Here is a 15,360-nt window from a genome sequence, read left to right on the forward strand (position 1 = left end):
GGAAAGCTCCCCGTCTTCCTCTCTCCCCTCGGTGAACGAAGGAAATGACGTTCTCTTTAATTATTCTCAGCGATGTGCCGCATCCTAAAATCATTAAATTGCTTCGGCGATAGATGCAAGGGTGTATCAAGTGTCGAGTGGTTCCTTGACAAAAATTTCAAGTATAAATTTTCCTTTGGAATAAATTCTATCAGACATCATTCTTTTCACAACTTATCCCATGTTAGACACGTTAATTAATAAGTTTTAGATTAAAATTCTGATAAAGTTAAAACTAACGTGCAGAATAAGATTTTATTCGAAGGATGAGTTATTTAAAACATGAATTATTCAACAAGAACTCTCGAAAGATTTTGTACGTTTTCAATATTCATTCTGCCTTTCGGGTGAAAATTAATAATATTATTTAAAAATTATTTAAAAAGTAATAATATTATATATTATATTTTGCAATTTTATTTTTCTATATTTTTCAAAGAAAAAAAGATCTCTTTTTTATTTTTAGACATTATTTTTGGTTAAAAGATGCGCTTCGCTTTATCGTTTCATTTATCAAATTTCAGGATTATAACTTAAGTATTTAACTTATATAACTACTTATTCAAGTGTGGATTTTGTTCATTTCAAATAATCGGCGAGAGTAAAGTCTGAAAGAATAGCAATGTTTTCTCGTTTGCTTTTCTTTTTGCGTCTTTCATAGTCATCTCTGTCATGACGCTGTCGCCGACGACGAAGACAACGACGACGACTAAGACAACGACGACGACGATGACGACGCCCAAAAATAGGGACGGCATTAGCGTGTAGACTCGTTTCGTATGGCTCACCGGACTGCGTCGACTTCGCGGATATGCAACGTCTTCGGCTGCCAGTAATTTTAGACGCCGACGAGTCGGCCGTCGCGACCAAGTTCCTCGTTTCCGAAAGTCGCCCGGTAAAAGTGACACCGTAAGTTTATGTCGTGCATGCGAGATATGCAGCTCGAATGCTCCTATAAACTTCTCCCTGGGAAAAATGGAATTCCGAATTCACCGAGGAATCTGTCGTTGACAGACGTGCAAGCAGCTAATATTGCGAGATAAGTTGGATATTTAACTTACGCGAGGATTTACGAGCATCTCTGCAAACTAGACACGGAGCAAGATGTGTTGTAACGTGTCGGAAAGCTTATAGGTGACAAGTTTCTAATTATCGCTGTCCGTTAATATTTTATATTAATATCTCAGTGGCGCCAAATCTATTACAAATTTGTCTGCAAGAATGTAAAATTATTACGTACTTGAGAAGTCTGGTAATTATCAAATGATAGAAATCCATCTTGGCATTTCTAATAAAATACAAAAGCTTATTGGAAAATTATTCTTGATGAGATCGGCATTTTATTTAACACTGAGTATATACACTCAAAGAAAAAAATATATGATGGCAACTATATAAAGGTAACAACTATACAAATGTTATATGTATTGTAGAATTAATGTACTCATTAATGTATTATCCCTTACAGAAATCTAATATTAACTAATATTAAAAGACAGTAATTAATTATTTATTTCAAGTGTTAAAAGTTCGATATTTCTAATTAAAATAATTAACTTAAAATAATTAATTACTGTCTTTCAGTAATAAATTGGGCAGTATTATATTTCTGTAAAGGAATGCAACTATCAAATATTTATATTCAACCGTAAAAAGAATATGAGCTATTGTGTTGACATAGAGCTCATATTTTTTGTGCGTGAGTATAATTTATTCAACTACGTATACACATTAATTCTACCATATAAAACTTGTATAGTTGTTTATACTTGCTACCACGTTTTTCTCTGGGCGTAAAATTTATAGAATCCAAAGTGGGATATCAAGATAATCTTAAAATAAGAATTATTATAACGTTTTTCTCTGCCGTCCTGCATCGCGAAAATTGGACTCGCGCCACTTGGGAGTCGAGGACTCGCAACGTCGCTCCGGTGATGCTGTTTGTCAGGATGTATTTCGGTATCACATCATCAACAGCATTCTTGGCCGAATTGCAACGATGTATGCGAAGCATGATGATACGGGGACAATATATCACAAATAGTGTGACCAAGTTTGCGCTAATCCCATAGCTTAAGTCTCATTCATGAGAGTTAAGTCTGATTTCCACGCGATGTTCCGCGTTTCGTTGGCAAAGCTCGAGGAGAGTTTGCGCTATACTAGAAGATTCATCAGTTGTTTAATGCGAGAGGTAAGTGATTACAAGGTGATCGATTGGTGATAAACAACGACAACGTAAAGTAAAATTGAAATTAATCGTCGCGCTGCGTGCTATACTCAAATCGTAGAATCGCTGGCCGCACGCCAGCGGCCATTATCGTCGCGCATATCTTTCTATAAATAATATTACGAGATATATAATCCTGTAATTCAGCCCCCGTGCATTTACGACACTGTATTTATCATCGTTGTTAATGGTTGCCCACGATCCGGACTTAACCTGCGAGAGTACATTGTCATTGACGTTGATCGTTGCTGATAACGTGTTAACGATTGATGATGCGACAGTATCTCGAGAATAACGTCGGCAACTTTGTTTTTATATGAGGAGACCCATCGGAATTTAGACGTCTATTTGGTCGCCAATGGCAGCTGCCAAATGTTCCACCTCCGAAATATCGCGGCATATCGTTACGTCAGATAGCCCGATGGTAGCTAAGTGCAGTCGGTGACGACAAATTGAAGAATTAACATATCAACAGCTGTTGACGTGATATCTTTAAAAAGTCACTTTTTGATGAAGAAGTCTTTAGATGTCAAATACGATAGCGCTGTTGGAAAATTTCAATCACGAAGGCATTTGTATAAGAAACATGAAAAATATTAAAGTATATATTTCTTAAGTAAATAAAACAATATTTCAAAATGTGGTTTTCTTTGAGATTTTCATTTCTGTCGCTTACAACTTTTCTTGTGTCAGTCATGTCTTCAATTACGGGAGGTAAAAATATTGAGTTACGCGCGGGATGTTTCATCAAAGAGAAATTCATAAAACTAATCGCTTTTCTCTTTTGCAGGAATTTTTAATCTTGTAAATTAGTTATAAAACGAAACTCTGATAAAAAGAACGCTTTTATAAGATTTTTAACTTTACCAAAGACTTGAGAGAATGAATAGGAAATCCTAAGAAATTAATATTGTGTCATACAACGAAGCTTTCCACTCCGTTCTGAATGTCCACCTTTGGTTTGTGTGTCTACTAAGAGACATGAGGGCTCACGTGCACGCTTTTGTACAGTTTCGAAGTAGAAAAGAACAGAGAAGAGCACGAAGATGAAGAAGATGAAGAGTAGGAGGGGGAGAAGAAGAAGAAGATGATGATGAAAAAGGAGGAGGAGGAGAGAAATGAGACAGAGGCCTGGGTAAGTTATCACTCGAGTCTGGACCAGGAATAGTCACACCATGTGGTGGCAGCCGTGGGACTGACTATTTTCGGGTAAAGACAAATTTGGCGCGGCGAAGCGCTACGCGAGGGAGCCGAGAAGCTGAGCCGAGCCGAGCCGAGCCGTCGTGTGGTAGCCGTCTCGAGTGTAAGCTTACATCTGCACACGACGAGGAGGGTGTCGGCTCGTCGTCACTCGAGAGGAGAGACCAATGGGATCTGTGCAGCCATTTTTAGAGGGCTCGTTCCAAAGCGATCGTGCTCGAGGCTTTGGCAGCATTCAGTCCGAAGCGGTCATCCGGGTTGGCAGGATTTGAAGTCTCGAGGAAATCAGCCCGAGAAACTCTCTCTCTCTCTCTCTCTCTCTCTCTCAGCCATTTAGTAATAATTTCAGAAGAAATCAGGTGTTAAGTCAAGAGGACCTTTCGGGTACGATTGAATACAGGCGCTCCCAGCGCGCCAGGTATTCCTCGTTGAAGAGTGTTTTAGGATCTTTCAGGATGAATTACGTAACAGCGGTGTATTCGCGAAACGAAATTGTTGCGAGAAGTGTCGTATTGAAAAATTGTTCGGATCCAGCAGTCTCAGTTGGAGTAAAGAAGAGAGGATCTTTGAGAGCACATCGGCATTCGGACGACCTAAGCTTGTAATACCGGGCGACCGTTCCGTGCTTCCTTACTTCCCATAGTGAATGTGACGTATGGAATGTAAAGAAGTATGGAGCTGCGTCCTGGTGAATCGTCGGGAGACGATAGTCGTCTTTATTGAAGAATCGAGAGATTTCCAGATTTATCGTCGATGACGAAAACGGAGACTTGTGACGAACGAAAAGGCAAGGATAAGAATAAGAACTGGAAGGATAACGACGGAGCAGGATAATAGTGCCGCGTAAAAGAGTCAGTAACAAATGGTGTAAAGATAAAATTTGCGGTCTTGCGTCTTCTGCGATGCAAATCTTGGGAGCAGCCAGCCGCCAGAAATAGATTGCTTTCGCGTAACCGACGCCGATATGGCCCAGGCATCATTCCACGTACATATGGTCTTCCGCGGCCTCTATTTATGGCTTTGGTGCCGCTACCATGTGGTCACCACTTTTATTATCCTCTCACAAGTTCTTCGTCTTAGCGCGATGACAGAGGACTCGTATCTCTTCATATCTTTCCTCTCATATTATTCTAGTTGATAACTATAATTAATTATTACTAGCTATTATAGTAGTTTATCTTTTTGCAAAATTACCTTTTACATTAGCAATTAACCGCTAATTCAGATTTTTATTCATTTCCACAGATTTTCAATCGTTCGATTTGATTGCAGCGGCGAGGAAGGCGAGACACGGAAGAAAATGGGTGAACGAGCGAGGAAGAAGACGCATGCGGCTGGATGCTGTTTTCGAGCCCGAAATAGGACCCAAGCACAACCGCAGCCATGTTTCCAGAAATAAGTTCTCCGGTTACAGAATCTATTTCCGGTGCGCGGGCCGCCGACCGGTGCCCGATTGCACGACGATCGGTGACGTATTCGGCTGCAGGTGTAACCTGTAACTCACGTTGCAGGATCGTACACGCGATATTTGGTTTTGGTGTCCGGAAAAAAGATTCAGTGTTGGTCGTAACGTTGTAACAATAGTCGGCCAGTGACGTCAGTGATTACGGTGAGATCGACTATGGTTCACGTAATGAGAACGAGCGTATTCTGATCGTCGCAAGCGCACCGTGTAAATAACGCGATTATAGGTGAATGTGAAGTTACAATTTGCCTTGTAATAATGAGACTATTATTATTAAGGCTGTTATTATTAAATATTTGAAGAACTATTCCTTATTATTTACCGAATGCTTTAATTATTATGTACATATTGTAAGTATCATTAAATTTTGCTGTTTCATTTTTCTGATGTTGATGTATTTATATATTAGGTGTTGGAATTAATTCGTAGCGTTTTACAAGTGATGGGAAGTACTTTCATTAATGTATTTTTCAATGCTCATGTGAAATAAATAACATTCTTTCATTAAAAAACGCTACGAATTAATTCCAACACCTAATATATATATTTTTTAGAGAAAGAGAGCGTTGTTACATAGATGTATTTCCGATAATTTCCGATAATCTTCTTACATCATTTGTCGATTATTCTGTGTACTTTGTGCAACGTTCGGTCTCACGAATTTTGGCGAACAATGCCGCGATTTGATTCGGGGTTCATTGGGTAGTACATTACGTTTCCATAGATGTGCACGAATTTATCGACAGTAAAATAGATTTGCGCTTCTCGTGGCAGTAATGCTCTTGATTAAGCCGAATGAATTACGCTGATATTATTGCCGTGAAATAATAATATTATTCCTGGTATTATCGGCTAATGCCGCCATTTGCATTAACGTCGGCACCTGCTAATTGGCATCGCCCGTCGCATTTTGTCTATTTGCCGTACGTGTTACACGAGTAGCCTGATTATGCTAATCACCGTCGAGTAATAACGCATTTAAACGAATGTACTGAATTTGCTAAAAGAGATTCTCAAAAAAAAAAAGACTCTTTTTCACACAGTTTCCTCCATATCTATATAAATATCCTAATTTAAAGTCAATTAGAAATCTGGGGAATTGCTTGTAAATTTTCAAGGATTAGAAAGTTACCTTTCATTTCTGTAAGAGACCTTTCATTTCTGTTAGAGACTATAATTGTTAAAGATCAACGTTTACCTGAGAGTTGAACTTGGAACGCGCACCAGTCACCCCAAAGACGTCATCAAGTTGCCGAGGATTGGGAGGCAGTAGAGAGGATTTAGAGAGCGGATTATGCGACGTTTCGCGATAATCACGGATAGCTCGGATGCAACCTTGGCACGTTTTCGATAGATCGATAACGCAACATGACAGAGACGAATCGGTGGTCAAAAGTCCCGGGAGAAGGAACTCGTTGGCTACGCAGCATCCAGCAGCGGCTACGAGAGTCGAATGACAGAATCGCGCAGGGTATTGCCTGTTCGGTACGATCGTCACGTTTACCGCGACAATTTATGACGATTGGAATAGCGACCGTTACGCGTTCACGCGATACGGCCGGACTGCAGGAAGACTCCAGTGCGCGACACCTTATCAAACTGGTTCAATTAGTGGCTAGCGTGGGTGAGGAGAGAGAAAGAGAAAGAGAGGGAGGAGACGAAGGGATTAGTAATGCCCTCGTTCTCTTTAATTTTAATTTTTGAAATCTCTATTGCGAAAGGGAGAAATATTATTGCATTTTTCTTCAAAAGTACTAAGGTATATTCTCGCTTTTCATAATGTTATCATTAAAAATAATCTCTGATCTATATATTATGCCGTTGAAATTATTTTAGTTTAATTGAAATCTAAAATAAAAGAGACAAAAAGAAAAAAGTTTAATTTTACCGTAAGTCATTGTCTACTTTTATGATTTAATATACGAAATTTTTTACCAATTCTTATTCTGAATAAGCCGAAGAAACAACAGACGAAGAAGATATCGATTGGAATATCCTATTTATCATATAATAAGTGTAGCACTTTTCCAAATAAAAAAAATCTCTAATTATAAGACATTATCTTTTCAATGAAAGGTTTCAATAATTTAGATTTCAGTATGTAGGCTTTGTTAGAGTTACGTTTAGTCGGGTTTCCGAGAGAACATTACCTTATCCCCACGAGAATGTTCCGTAACAGGCGGTATTTAGGGATACAACGAGAAAGGACGCGAATAGGTGGACGCCGTTGAGATTGTACTAATTAAGTCCCACGTCCCATTAATTGTCAGCGTTCCTGTCTTGTCAGTGACCACCGTCCGTCGTTGCGGCTGCGAACACTGGTAGTTAACCAAATTTCGATATCGACATGTTTCATTCCGTGAACAAGTCTCTCTTCCTGTCCTCGTCCTTCGCTCGAATGGCCATTTACTAGATCCTCCAAGCTGGACGTACATATATTCAAGTATATGAAGTCTTGTAAGTTATAATTCTTATTTGAGTAAAATTATTAAAAAGTTTTCCAGAATCTGTGAATTCTTAGGAGTAATTTAACTAAGTTTAAGTATTAACAATCTTTTACACAACAAGAGTTTTTTTTAAATAAGAAAAATATATTATATATTCGCTTGAAACGGAGATTTAGTGCTCTAATACATATTTCTTGTGTAAATTTATATATATTCTGATTCTGTATATCGCGCGTCGAAATGGGTTTTCTATACGGCCGGTATAGTTAGATCTTATATTCAAGATCGTCTTAAATTCAAGATCTTAAGTACAGTCTTAAGAAGTTACGAACCAATCAGAAGGCCATATTACCATCTTAAGACATTATAAATAAATACGCGTGATAATATGTATAGTGTTGCTCACAATCTGTTTCACAGTTTAGGTAAATTTAATTTTTCAAAAGTTGGTCCTCTTCTATGTTAGGATTATGTGAATGTCAGTGTTTCGACAAAATGTCGCAGACATTAAACTACTAATGTCGGATCACCTTCGCGAATTTCAAAGATATTCCCAAACCAGACTTTCGGAAACTCCTACAGGAAGAATCGCCCGCGCCGCGTTCGTTTATCAAAGTCAACGGATGGATGATCTCCAGATTGAGTCACGGAACGCGTTTTCTCGTCGAGATTATCTTGCACGCGTCCGAAAAAACCGGCCCACTGCGGTATTACGAGGGCGACGATAAAATGTGCAAACTTGAGATGCACGTCGCGCGCATCGCGATAGTTTCCTCTCACCCTCCTTTTTTTTTGCATACGTCCGTTCAATTTTCGTCGTTTTCAATGGGAGCTCTCGATGCTCGCTCGATAAATCTATCTAGACGAGAGAATATATCCACGCGCTTGCCAGTTTCCGCACGTAAGCGAAACGTCAGCTTTCCTAGTTTCTTGGAGCCGAGCCGCCGTCTAACTCTCCAAGCTTACCTCCTCGGTCCTCTCTCTAGCTATCCTTTGATTCTTCGATATATCTTACCATCTCGAGACGCGTTCGCAAGGACACTCTGATTATTCGTCGAATGAGTTAGTTCTTCGGAATACCGAATCATAAAGTGTAATTTGTTCCATAAATTAGTGACAAAACATCCTCTTTAATAACTATGTGTAATATTATTATGATTATACGATTTTAAGAATTTGAGATACATAAAATATTTTATACGTAGAATAAAAATTCCATTAACCATCTTTAACACTTTCCTCGTCATTAATTGTATCGATTTCACGATTACACTGTATGGGATTTCAAATGAGAGGCGACGATGTCACAATTAAATCGTTCGATAGGGCGTTCGATGGAATCTCAAAGACTGCAAGCGGCTCACGAAGCGGCGCTTCGACACCGATTGAAACTCGGCCCTCCGGGTTGGAGGCGTTGAGTGCACTTCTCGAGGCATGACACGAATAGCCGAGCGGCTCGAGGCGCGCGTTTGAACTTTTAAAGTAAGCGCAGCTCTTCCTGCGGCGGCCGCCAACGTTTCGGCAGGACGATCACGCACGGCCACCCGTTCAACTTCGCCGACTAATCAGAAAAATCCACACTCCACCGAGCTTATTGAATTGTCTTGGCCCGGGCCAACCGGATTCAACCCTACTGTATCCCTTGTTCCCCTCCGAGGAAAAAAAGACGATCCTGTCTGTCTCCGTAATCGCCCTGGTCAGAATTCCTTTCGCGCGTCTCCCTTTATCTGTATACCTGCTACTCTCATCATCTTTTATTAATTGTTTTGAAAATTTGTTTAAGATTTAAGATTTTATCGATGTAACAAAACACACGCCGATCTGCTGAAAAGCATATAAACTTCTTTAAAAATAAAAATAAACGCCTTGATATAATACTTTGCATATAATACATTATCAATAATTATATTAATTTGCCCAACTACACGAGGCAAAGATTAATAGTATTATTATTGTTATTGTATCCTCTTTTAATTTTTGATTGCATATTTTCTTCGTTCTCATTCTTCTTGTTCTCTTATTTTTACAAGGCTTATTCCAGAACAACAATAAATACTTTCAAATGTTATTACTATTATGCTTACTATTATGCATACTTTTTTCCTGCAGTTTTTATCCCGGTAATATCTCAGAGCGAATGCCCCGAATGGCTCTCGATGAATTATAACGACGCATAAGGATCAATGACGGTGGCTCGTATGAATCTTATATTCACACCCTCGTTCGCAGTCTTCGGCTCGCGACCCATATTTTATCATGCTCAGCCTTCGTAATCGATGCATCCGATAACAAAGTGGTGCGCGACTCGTTCTCCCTCTTATCCATCCTTTTCATAAGACAAAAAGTGACAGGGTAAGTTTGTCGCGTGGTACAATTTTTATAGCGACAGTTTATTCTTCCCCATACTTTGTTTTATTGTGATGTACCTCGATTTTTCTTCAGCGACAATTATATAACTAGTACGTTATTCTTCTTTGAGATTAACTGTAATTCGTTGGATATTAAAGAATATAAAGGTTTAAATCTACTCATATTTATTTTCATTTTAATAATTTATCAAAACTGATACATATCTGATTCGTACATCAAATTTACCAGAATACGATTTTAAATTTTGATGCAAACCTTACGAGGTATCGTTTATAGTGTCGCTCTTCTAGGCTTAATACGATACAAAATTGCAGCCTGGAAAATCTCTCAAAATATGCGACTGATAACGAGCGTCTCGTATTAAATCCGGTATAGCGATATAATACTCTTCGCCGGTGCTTTGCGCGTAACGCAAGTTAGAGTCCCCGAATTTTTCACTAATATCGCGATAATGACTTGCCGCGACAGTCTCAATTAATTAAGGAACTTTTGTACATTCGCGGGTGCAATAGTCCCTTTAACCGACGACGTAAACTAGCTATTTCGCGCGATGTTTTGCGATATTAAAGCACAACCTCGGGAAGCTCGGTAAAAGCTTTAATTTTCAGCTGAGAATTTAATTCGAAGCACAGAAATTTCACGGTAACGTTTCGAAGATCTAAAAGCGTCCGTCTCCTCTTTTCCAAGATACATTTTCAACAATTTTTTTTTTACAAAGAATTTAATGCGCAACTTACATGCGCAAGCTTTTCCGCTACGTATGACTTAAATCTTTTTAGAATTCACATAGGAGTGACGCGAAAAATGATATCTCTTTTACTGACGGAAGTACAAATTATGTTCAAAATGTTTTCGTAAAAAAAATAATTAAATTTTTGCAGTAATAAAATTATATACTTATGCAAAAAATTACGTATATATATCAAGCTATGCTGAAGATTTAAGCTCGGTACTCAAAATTCGGTACTTGGAAAATTATTTTGTCCGTGGGGAAGCAGTAAGACGATTCGATATTTTAATCATGGAGAAAGAAAGGAAGAGAGAGAATCAAAGATGCATATTTCATATTCTCATGTAAATCGCGCGCAGAAAATTCATCCCGGTTTGCACATCGACTCTCGTGTACCGTTAATAGAATACGACATTATGAGAAGGATTAAATTGTGGCTCGTCAAATCTCTAGCCCAGCTCTCAATATTTAATCCGTAAACTCGTTTAATAATACGCTTCCGGCCTCGACAGCCATGTTGGGAACCGACGTAATCATCCTGTTTTCCTCAACAATATCGAAGATGATTTCATTTTGGCCAAGCTATTCTTCGCGAAGTCGTTATTTCTTTGAATTGTTTCCACGGTTACAACATCAAATGCATGTTGCAGAGCGCAAGGGTCGCTAAGTCCGCTAGGTTCGCAATCTGCATGATTCACTTTATACTCCGTACTTTAATAACGAATCTTATCTCGTATCTTCTACCTTTACTGGGAATTTTTATTCCTACCTTGATATACGATTTTAATAAGGATATAGAACAGCCACCCGAGATAATTTAACAACGATTTTAAATAATGTCTTGCATTTTTTGCTGATCATATTATAAGTTATGACGTTCGATTTAATTTGTTCATTATTTCTTCATAAATTATAGACTCGGTTCGTTTGCGCTTTGCAGCAACTCAATTTCTCCATCATCGTCATTATCGCAAAATAAAATATAGATCGCGTCCTGTAATCAATAGGAAAAGGAGAGACTTACGCGTGCTAAACAACTAGCTAAACAACTAGGCAGATAATAATTTGCATTAAGCGTAACAAAATGTACAAACATATTTACGGAATCTCAGTTGAACAGCTCCTAACTTAAGCAACACGACAAAGTGCGTTTCAGAAATGTAAGGAACGTTGCCGGATGTTAAGGCGCTTTGGCGTCTGGCCACGCGATTCTGAATATTATTTCATGTTTGGGCTTTAATTACCATGTTCCTTTATTTAAAAAAACGTTAAATACATAACTTAGTAAAATACAAAATTATTTCTTCTAATTATTATGCGATCATAAATATTTTTGTACCGTTAGAATTTTTGTAATTCGCGCTAATTTAAACAAATGATATTTATAATAAAAGAAACAGAGGGGAGAATATTGTTATCGTGTAGTGGTTTTTAATAGGTTTTTTAAATCAGAACACTGAGCCGAGATGTTTTGCAATGTGTTAAAGCAACGCGAGAATAATTATTTTGCGCGAAGTTTCGGCGTGCTAAAAAGCCGCGCGTCAACAGCCGCGGACGATATTAATGGAATAAAGTTGGCGGCCACGTAACTCGAAGGCACGAGGACGTAAGGTAACCGCGGAAAGATACACCGTGACACGTTGATTAATCGGAAAACAAGTTTCCGTCGACGTACCGCAGAAAAAGTAAAATCGTCGAACAAACTCAATTACGCTTTTACCATCCGATATTTCTCATCTCTCTCTGACGAATTATCGTACGATCGTCGCGTCGCTCTGAATCATCAACATTCGTTTCGTAAACTTATTTCGCAAAGATTCAGTTCATTAGAACTTTAATCTTTAAACGATTTCTATATCATTGTCCGTTATTAATTTTTTTTTTCTATTCTTTCATATATTTCAAATTTTGGTTATTTTGATTATTCCAGAAAAGCTAAATAATTCTTGGCAAATCTTATATTTGCAATAGCTTGTATTGCTTATGATTTAAATAAATTTTAATAAAAAATGTTTTAATAAATAACTACGAAGTCGACAAATTGATAGTAAAATAAAGGCCGCTATTTCATTTGTGCGTTTTTGTCGTCAAATTTTTTCAAGCCTGTTGATTGACTGTAGGATAGAGAGATCCAAGGATTTCTTTGTCCTGCACATTTTTGTCGTACGGTACAAAAATGCACAAGTGAAATAGTAGAGAAGAATTTTTTGTATTTATTCTTTTTTCTGTTTTACATGCGAGAAAAATAATTGACTATAATTGATCAATTTCTAGCTTTTAATTTCTAATTTATTACTAATGGCTTATTGTAGAATGTGCCTTAGAAAAAAATATTTCAGATAAAAGTTTTATGACTTTAAGGGGGATATAAGAAGGTACCTTTTGTTTGACTTTGAGTGGCGTTGTTAAGGTTAGGGCAAGGTCACTTTGAATTTTTAAGATGGAATCTCCTATTTTTCATTACATTACTCTCTGGCTTACCTCGAGAGCTTTTCAAAATTCTTTTTCATTAAGTACTTTTCGAATTATAAGACTTGAAAGTTACAATATTGCCGGCATTAGCCAAGGCATCTAATCGACGGATGGCTTATTGTAGAGAACGTGTGTAAAATTCACTGTTCAAAAGATATTTAAGGTCGTCATTTAAAATAGGACATTATGTATGTATATACATTATTTTAATTATATACTAGATACAGAGTGTATCTAAAATAAGGTAACAAACCTCTGGGATTGAACTTCCCATATCAAAAATGTGAAAAAAAGTTTAAATAAATATATGTCTTCAAACTACAATTTTATTAATAAGAAAAAATAAAAAAGTAATATTTATTATTATTTAATATTATTTCTTTCCAATTTTTAATTATAACAAATGTTCGAAGTATCTCCCATTTAATTCGATACACGCTTGAACACATCGGATCATCACAGTAAAAATGTACGGTTGCCAGAAATAATGATAATTTTCGCCCATTAATACATTTGCAAGTTGTGATAATTATAAGATGGACATATCTTTACAGCCATATTAAGATATGCCACTCTTATAGTTATCACAATTGTATTGTAAGAAACTATAGTTAAAAAAATATATTGATGGGCGATTTTTGGTCATGGCAACCGTAACCATTTTTTCCATAATGGACTGTCGCACTCTTTCAATGATTCCGAGGCAATTATAAATGGTATCACAAGCACATCGAAGATGTGTTGGCGTAGCGTATTTTCATTGGTAATTTTCGTAAAAGAACTTTAAATGTCTCCACAGATTAAAAATCTATAAGAAGATTTAGATCGTGGGATCAGAGGATCGTGGAAACTATGCAACTGGTTCTGCAAACATTTTGAGTTATATCTCTGAGTGGTGAATTTGTTCATATGTTCATATAAATTAATTTTTCATGTTTTGGTGTGAGGAACTCAACTCCGAAGATTGTTACTTTATTTTATACTCTATATATACAAGGTAAGTCTGATAAAAAGTTCACCACGTTTTTTTTGAAAAGTAAAAATTGCCAATCCGATATTCGTTATAATTTCAATTTTTTCTACTCACTTCATTGGAACGGCAATTTTTTCTTTGGATTGCAAAAATTTATGTAAAATGGGCTTTTAGGTTATTTAATTTCGAGCAAATTAAAAAAAGAAACTTTAAAATTGATTAAGAATCAAAACGTCAGTCGAATTTTGTCCACAAAGGGATACAAAGGTGTTTTTCTGTCTCCCGATATATGGGTCAAAATTATTCAAAAAATCTGAAAAAAATCTGGTTTTATTTTTTTGAGAATATTGAACTACTTTAGAGGATGTCTCGGTTAAATTAAAAAAATTGTTAAAATAACAACCATCCTAGTATATACATATATTTCTTTAAAAAAGTTTCGAATATAACATACTTAAGCCCATTTTCACAATATATAATTACCTAAAGATTAAAGGTTACCAATAGATTCATCAATGAAATTCATTCATTTCTTGGTTACCTTTAATCTTTAGGGAACATATATTGTGAAATCGATACCTTATATTGCATTTTATTCTATTTCCTTTCTCTCCTTATCTTGATCATGGTAAAAATAAGCTGACTGATTCACGGTAACCGTGAGATAAAAAATGGTTCTTCACACAAATGCCTCTCGGTCTATCGTCGCTATCGGCCGTTGTGATCTTTGCGAGAAAACCGTGGGCACGAATTAGAGATTTAATCTTGAAGATTAGTTTTTCTATCATACTACGTCTCTCGCGGTAGGAACACAGAGAGAAGCCTTTTGGCTCGAGATTCCCGAAAGGTAGGCAATATGTGTGTCACGTGCCGCTTCGTGCAGCCTCCCTCGCGCCTCCGACTACCCTCCGCTGTTCGCCACCCTGTCTATGGCCTTTCCGGGAGTTCCACGGGTCACGTGCTGCGCGTCAGAGCCGCGGGGCGATGTAGGAGCCTGGGCTGGCCAGGGATGGGTCGTTCTTCGTGAACCGCATACCAAAAATCCGACAGCAGCGACCCGATAAACACCCCGACACCCCTATGCCGCGCCGTTTCGCAGTGAAAATCGAAAGATCTCGGAATTTCCTGGCGACGACGATCGCGGTGGATTTTTCATGGGCACTGATCCAAATTCGATCTTCCGTGAGATTCTTCGACTCTTTACACCTCGATCAGCCGGGAAAACGCGCCCCGTTTTTTAAGATGCACAAGAAATGCTTCTTTCGATATGTGTAAATGTTAATCTTAATAAAGTCTTAATTAGCAATAACCGTAAGTAGAATTGAAAGATTCTAATGAACGTATTCTATATAATGAACGTATATTAACAAATACGAAAAAGATAATTGAAAATATATTTATAATCAAAGAATAAAAATATAAAGATAGTAAGTACTT

At 37.4% G+C, this 15,360-nt stretch overlaps 1 protein-coding gene and 1 long non-coding RNA gene across 4 annotated transcripts in view; one reads left to right on the top strand and one right to left on the bottom strand.

The window, feature by feature from the left end:
• The window catches only part of mib1 (E3 ubiquitin-protein ligase mind bomb 1), a 427,681-nt gene that overhangs the window by 24,390 nt on the left and 387,931 nt on the right, over nt 1–15,360 (bottom strand). The window lies entirely within an intron of this gene.
• Nucleotides 1,147–5,238, top strand: LOC105145567 (uncharacterized). 2 transcript variants are annotated; one of them, XR_015548469.1, is made up of 2 exons: nt 1,147–2,230; nt 2,588–5,238. It is a non-coding gene; the product is annotated as an uncharacterized LOC105145567 (long non-coding RNA). The 2 variants fall into 2 exon arrangements; XR_015548470.1 differs by having other exon boundaries at nt 2,591–5,238.

This window comes from Acromyrmex echinatior, chromosome 2 (genome assembly GCF_024713525.1).
Source record: "Acromyrmex echinatior isolate Ae372 chromosome 2, ASM2471352v2, whole genome shotgun sequence".
Taxonomy (NCBI): domain Eukaryota; kingdom Metazoa; phylum Arthropoda; class Insecta; order Hymenoptera; family Formicidae; genus Acromyrmex; species Acromyrmex echinatior.